Here is a 7046-nt window from a genome sequence, read left to right as displayed (position 1 = left end):
TGTAATATCTCTTTCTTTTTCAGGTTTCCTTGTGTGGTATACTTGTAAACATTATGATCCTCTGAAAGATTCAATAGTTTTGCCATGTCATGCTGACAAAGACTTATCAAAGGGAAGTCTGAAGGTGGAATGGAGAAGAGCAGACTCAGGGACTCTGGTTCATCTCTATCAAGGCGGTAAGAGTCAACCAGAAGCCCAGCAGCAGGATTATCATGGTAGAGCTCATTTCTTTACTGAGGAGATTCAAGATGGAAATTTCTCCCTCTGTCTGGGCAAACTCAGAGATGAAGATAAAGGAGAATACAGATGTAGAGTTTACAGTGCTCAGAACTGTGTATTTTCAGCCAGTATACAGGTAGTAGAGGGTAAGTAAAAATCTTTTTCTTGATCTAATCAGAATGTTTTTAAATGTGTTTTTATATTATATTGTTATCATAATTGTGTCTTTGCAACTAACACAGAGACAAGCTTTATCTTTGCCATTTCATTTGTATATTAATGCATTTATTAGGGGTGTCACGATTTTGATTTTTAATCGAAATCGATCGAAATTTATGTTCAATTTCGATTATCGAATCAAAAGATAGAATCGTCGATGCTGCCACGCCCCCATGTCACGTCAGCTTGGCTTGCCAAGCGGGAAAAAAAACAGGCTTGTTGAAGTGCTTGTTAAACTGCAGAAGCAGGAGACCCGTCGACAGAAACCCTCTCCTCTTTCAATGAAGTCGCCGGTGTGTAAGCATTTTTGATTTCGTGTTGTCGACAAAAAAACACCGTTTTGCAAGCTCTGCTATGTACGTATTACGTACGGTTCATCCGATAGACAACACCGGCATCGCGATCCCGCCCCCGTTGCAAATCCGCTCACGGAAAATGCCAATCACGTGACCACACAGACACAGACGCATACACAGCCACTTGTGCGCTTGAGACAGCAGGTCCAGGCAGTCAGAGGACTGCTTCAATCTTTCACTCACTTGTACTTAGTCATTTTAGCGAACACCTCAGATACTGTTGGCTGGTTCCTGTTGGTTGTGCGTCTTTTTTACCGACGCCATTATAACGAAACAGATCACTGCCTATTCACGAGTCCCGCAGAAAAAGTGATTGACAGGTGGTAATTATGTGTGTATCTTGCCTTTATTCATTTACTGTATGATTTGTTTATGGGTAAAACAAAGACCATGCAGGTCAGGTAGTTTAAACGGTTGGCTACAAATAATTAATTGGTCATTAATTAATTAATTATTCATAATCGAAAATCGAATCGAATTGTGCCTTTAGAATCGAAAATGTAATCGAATCGAGGATTTGGAGGATCGTGACACCCTTAGCATTTATAAAATATTTAGTTATACTTGAGGAATTTAAAAGAAACGTTCTATTGCATGATATTGCCCAAAAAGGATTTTATGTTATTTGAACTAAACTAAATTAGCTAAATTATTACCCTGGACAGTAGACATTGTTTTAAATGTGGTATAGAGATAATATATTTTTATCATAGTTTAGTATATACATAAAAACCAAAAAAAAAGAATATCACATCAGAATAATTGTCTTTTTTAGGCTTCGACATTCAATGTACTCGTCAAACGCTTGCTTCTCTGGGATCTTCAGTGGTTTTACCCTGTTATATTAGGAATCCTTCGGCAGTGAAGGGTCTTAAGGTGGAATGGAGAAGAGCAGACGATACTGTGGTTCATCTGTATCAAGATCACAAGAGTCAACCAGAGGCCCAGCAGCAGGAAAATCATGATGAGGAGATTCAACATGGAAACTACTTCCTTCAACTGGACAAACTGAGAGAGGAAGATGAGGCACGATACACATGTACAGTTTACAGTGACCAGAAGCGTGTTTTTACAGTCCAGACAAGATTGATGCTAAGACTACTCGGTATGTTAAAATATATTTCAAGAGTACACACTTAGATATTGCTTGATATTAATAGCAGGTTTGCCATGCTGTCCAGGGAGAGAACTCTGAGCTCGGAGATAATTGAGCCCAGGGCTCCTGCCTGGTCAATGAGCATGTGAGGGGAGTACGAGATCAGGTAGTTCTCGAGAAAGGAAGAAAGGGGGAGATGTGGGGTTTCTTTGGAAAACAAAGGTAAGGGAGTATTTTTTTTTAACTGGGCTGCTTATGGTAGGTTTGGATTAATCTGATTGGCTAACTAATGATTGTAGATGAGAGACCAGCTGCGGTCAATCATATCAGGTGCTCTTCGAAATTAGTTTGTGAAACTTTACTTAATGAGATGATTTTATTTAGTTTTATGTCTGCTACAGAAAAGTGAGTAAGCTCGAGTAATTATAAATGTAACAGTTAGCCTTTGGCAGGTTTGGCAGTTTAAAACAGCTCAACAAAGTAAACTTTTAGGGGAGTTCATTTTGGCTCCCATTGATCTGTGCTGATTCCACAATCAATGGGTATATTTTAGACCTCTGCCCTTGACAATTCTTTCTTCCAATTCGTTTCTTATTTCAGGGTGGTCAGACAGTAGAACAATATCCAAAACAACAAAACTAGCCAGATGAATACACTGAAGAGTGGAGTAGCAGAGCTAGTACAAATGTGTCCAAACCTGTATAGAAATTTTAAAGACTTGCCGGCAGCTAGCTCTCTGCAACTTTCACATGGTTGCCCACTGAAGCTAAGCAGGGCTGCGCCCGGTCAGTACCTGGATGGGAGACCACATGGGAAAGCTAGGTTGCTACCGGAAGTGGTGTTAGTGAGGCCAGCAGGGGGCGCCCAACTTGCGGTCTGTATGGGTCCTAATGCCCCAGTATAGTGACGGGGATGCCATACTGCTCAGTGAGTGCCGTCTTTCGGATTAGACGTTAAATGTTTAATGGATGGTCGTTAATCCCAGGATGTCCTTCGAACATAGTAGGGGTTTAACCCCGGCATCCTGGCCAAATCTGCCCACTGGCCTCTGTTGATCATGGCCTCCTAACCATCCCCATTTTCAATTGGCTTGATCGCTGTCTCCTCTCTACCAATCAGATGGTGTGTGGTGTTCGGTCTGGTGCAAAATGGCTGCCGTCACATCATCCAGGTGGATGTTGCACACTGGTGGTGGATGGGGAGATCCCCCCATTGTGTAAAGCTCTTTGAGTGCCCAGAAAAGCGCTATATAAATGTTAGGAATTATTATTAATATTATTATTATTATTATTATAAAGACTCGGAGGGGGTCACACACCAGAAGAGAAGCCCACCTTGTTACACCACATTTTTTTCTGTAAGTTTTTGCACACCATAATATCTGTATGTTGCAAATTAGAAACAAAATGTGTGATGCGCCATGATGATGCTTCTCATGAAGAAGTCTCAATCATGTCGGATGATTATAAAGCAGATTTGAACTCGTATTAATTATTGGCTATTTTCTCCACAGACTCAATCTTTCGTGTTCAAATGTTTCTTGTCTTCTGTCCAAATATTCTGATGTTTCTTGCTTTTGTCTGCTGGGGTTTTTCCGAGGGTGAGTGTTTTATGGAAGCATCATTTTATGTCAGTAAAACAGTTGTTTATTAACACAAAACAGAATGGTTATTAATGTCTATTTTCATTGCAGGCTCTCTGTTTGAGTCAGTCTCTTGTTGCGCTCTTTATTTCCTGAGGCCTCTCATGTTACTCTGGGCAGCTCCATATGCTAATAGCTTTACTGGTATGATCAATTTTTGATTGTTTGTAGAAGTTGATTGTTTACACATACACTACCTGACAAAAGTCTTGTCGCCTTCAAGTTTTGAGAAAAACAAATAATAACTTGACTTCTAGTTGATCATTTGGTATCAGAAGTGGCTTATATGAAAGGCAAAGGCCTCTAGATTACGCTTATTTTACCAAAATAAAATATGATCATGTCTTGATTTTTAATTATTTCATTAGGAGAGTAAGGTCTGACTTTGCTTAGGCAAAAGTCTTGACACTTAACAGAAATAATGAACAGTATAGAACAGGGGTCACCAACCCTGTTCCTGGAGAGCTACCTTCCTGCAGATTTTAGTTGCAACCCTAACCAAACACACCTGTTTGTAATTATCAAGTGCGGCTTTGGGTACTATTAATTGGTTCAGGTGTGTTTGATCAGGGTTGGGACTGAATTCTGCAGGAAGGTAGCTCTCCAGGAACAGGGTTTGTGACCCCTGGTATAGAATATAAATGGTTCAGCAGGAAAAGAATGAATTTTGTGTATGACTCCATGAGCTTGGAGAACTGCACCCATACATCTCGGCCATTCCAGATGACTTTATTAATAAGTGATTTGAGTTATTGCAAAGTAAGCATTCTTGCAGGACTCCCTGAGATCATCAAGATCTTTTGGATTCATCTTCAATGCCTCCTCCATCTTACCCCAGACATGTTCAATGTGGTTCATTTCTGGTGACTGGGCTGGCCAATCCTGGAGCACCTTGACCTTCTTTGCTGTCAGGAACTTTGATGTGGAGGCTGAAGTATGAGAAGGAGCGCTATCCTGCTGAAGAGTTTGCCCTCTCCTGTGGTTTGTAATGTAATGGGCAGCACAAATGTCTTGATACCTCAGGCTGTTGATGTCGTCATCCACTCTGCAGATCTCTCACACGCCCCCATACTGAATGTAACCCCAAACCATGATTTTTCCTTCACCAAACTTGACTGATATCTATGAGAATCTTGGGTCCAATGGATCTTTTGCAGTATTTGTGATGATTGGGATGCAGTTCAACAGATGATTCGTCAGAAAAATCGACCTTCTGCCACTTTGCCAAATGATCAACTAGATGTCAAGTTATTATTTGTTGCTTTTACAACTGGGATCCACGATAAGACTTTTATGGAGCAAACAGATGCAATAATAATCTCCAAACAGTTGTGTTTTGTTTTTACCACAGAGATTGGGATACCCAGACAAGAACCAAAATTCTGGCTCAAATACAAGCAAAGCATAGACAATAATGGACAACTTAAGTAATGATAAATAATGTGAAGGCTAGTGAAACAGATACTGAGACGTTGACACTTTGAAAATGGAATCATCTGTTGGATGGCACTATGTAAAGGGTCAGGATGAAATAAGATGATGTGGCACTGATGAAATGAGCCATTGCTCCATATTTTAAAGGGGACCTATTGTGCAAAAACACAAGGGGTTAAAACATTTTTGTGGCAAAAGTCTGAGTATAACCAGCTGCTGATAATAAAAAATAATCAATTTTAATTTTTTATAATCATGATTCATAATAACAGGAACACTTATATATTAAATATATATTATATATATATATATATTATACATGTCATCAGAGAGGGGAAAGCCCCACCCATTAGTGAAGATCTCTCACTCATTAGCATAGGATGTTTGTCATGGGTTTGAATCTCCCACTCTGCTGACACACAGGTTTTTGTAGCTCCGCCTTCTTTTGTAGGTCCCCTTTAAATTCCTGTACAGAGAGGTCAAATTTTGATCTTCTATTGGTTTCACAATATTGAGTCACGCATTCGCATTTGCAGTGTTCACCAAGGTTTTTTGATGGTGTGTTTACACTAGATGCAGATGAAGCATCAAGCGGGAGTAATTTTTATACGTTAAGTCAATGTAAGGATGCGATTAGACATCCTGCGGTTCTATTTGTGCGAATGGGGTGGCGCTGATTGGCTGTTTGATGTGTTTACCATGCGAATCGCTCGAATTGGAAAATCTGAACGTTAGTGGGCATTTGTGTTGCATTAACCATTCAGGAGCTTGCTCTAGTATAGGCGTGATTATGATGTAGTGCCTGATGTTGGTGTCCTGAGGGGAAATCCTCCTGCCCGCACAGAACAACAGCATCAAACTGGGCTTGGCTCAGTTTGAATCACTGCTGAAAGCCTCCGTTATCCAGGTAGTTTCTGGAGGAGTTGATGAACTCACGGAGCTGGGTTCACCTCTGAAAGGATAGAGTGGACTCGGACACGGCAACAAACAAATCTACGCTGTTTTTCAGCCTTCCTAAAGCACATAAAGCACAACTACTCTGTCAATAAAATCCATGTTAGCCATTTAGCAACGAAACTAGAGTCACTGGGCAGACAGATGCCTTGACCATGATGCAAATCCACATTTGTTGTGAATTTCACACGCAAATGAATTAAGTAAACTCAAAATGTTCACGCATCAATTTACCTTTGATTTAGATCGATTTATTTGCACAAGTCACATCTGGTGTGGACGCTCCATTAAACTCAATGTTTTTTTTTGTTTTGTTTTTTTTTATTAAAAAGTGTTTCATATTAAAAAGTATTTTCTGTTTTACAGGAAACACTAAATCATTTATTCAAAGTTACAGTTTCAGAGCAGAATATGTCGCTTTCTCAGCTGTTTTTTATTCAGGTAAAGACATACATTTTTCACTCAGCAGTTATAATCATGAACATTTCTTTACATATTTACAAAATAGGAAATGTTGAATATTATGCTACAAATCTAATGAAGTAACAGTACAGTAATAAATGTTCTAATATTGTTATTAGTTCTTCTAAATCTATAATTGTTTGTTTCTTTCTTTCAGTTCTGTTTAAAACCGCCTGGGACAAAAGTCTGAATTACGCCGGATATGAACGTGTGGTGATAATAATCCTGTTTGTGATGGTGCTTTTGCTAGACCTCATCTATATTATTTTCTGTGAGTATTCTCATCTGAATTCATGTAATGCATTACTAGTCATTAGTTTGCTGCAAATTCATGATTTATCTCTTTAATGGTGTTTGTTACAGGCCCAACATTTTAAAAACAATCATTTCAAACAAAATATGCAGAATATTTTACATTGACATGATTAATAAAACAAAAGAAAAACATGTGCATTACCCTTTGACAAGTGCAATCACATTGGTTTGATCAGCCCTGACTGGTCAAAAACTCACTCACCGGCCACTTTATTAGGTACACCTGTTCAACTGCTCGTTAACGTAAATTTCAGTAACTTAAATAACCACTCGTTACACCTGAGGTATGCAGACGAGCATCTCTGAACGCACAACAGGTCCAACCTTGAGGCAGATGAGCTACAGCAGC

The 7046-nt window shown here is 39.4% G+C and overlaps 1 protein-coding gene and 1 long non-coding RNA gene across 2 annotated transcripts in view; one reads left to right on the top strand and one right to left on the bottom strand.

Annotated features, from left to right (window-relative positions):
- The window catches only part of LOC141381140 (uncharacterized), a 693969-nt gene that overhangs the window by 303286 nt on the left and 383637 nt on the right, over window positions 1–7046 (bottom strand). The gene's annotated exons all lie outside the window — the stretch shown is intronic.
- Window positions 1–7046, top strand: part of LOC564237 (uncharacterized) — a 144879-nt gene that overhangs the window by 19590 nt on the left and 118243 nt on the right. Inside the window, exons 8-15 of the mRNA XM_073944125.1 lie at window positions 24–176; window positions 283–365; window positions 1570–1899; window positions 1976–2112; window positions 3404–3490; window positions 3584–3676; window positions 6287–6361; window positions 6540–6653. The gene's annotated coding sequence lies outside the window, so the exon portion shown is untranslated. The remainder of the gene's footprint in view (window positions 1–23; window positions 177–282; window positions 366–1569; window positions 1900–1975; window positions 2113–3403; window positions 3491–3583; window positions 3677–6286; window positions 6362–6539; window positions 6654–7046) is intronic.

The sequence above is a fragment of the Danio rerio genome, chromosome 3 (genome assembly GCF_049306965.1).
Source record: "Danio rerio strain Tuebingen ecotype United States chromosome 3, GRCz12tu, whole genome shotgun sequence".
NCBI lineage: Eukaryota > Metazoa > Chordata > Actinopteri > Cypriniformes > Danionidae > Danio > Danio rerio.
This window is presented reverse-complemented; position numbering and strand designations above follow the sequence as displayed.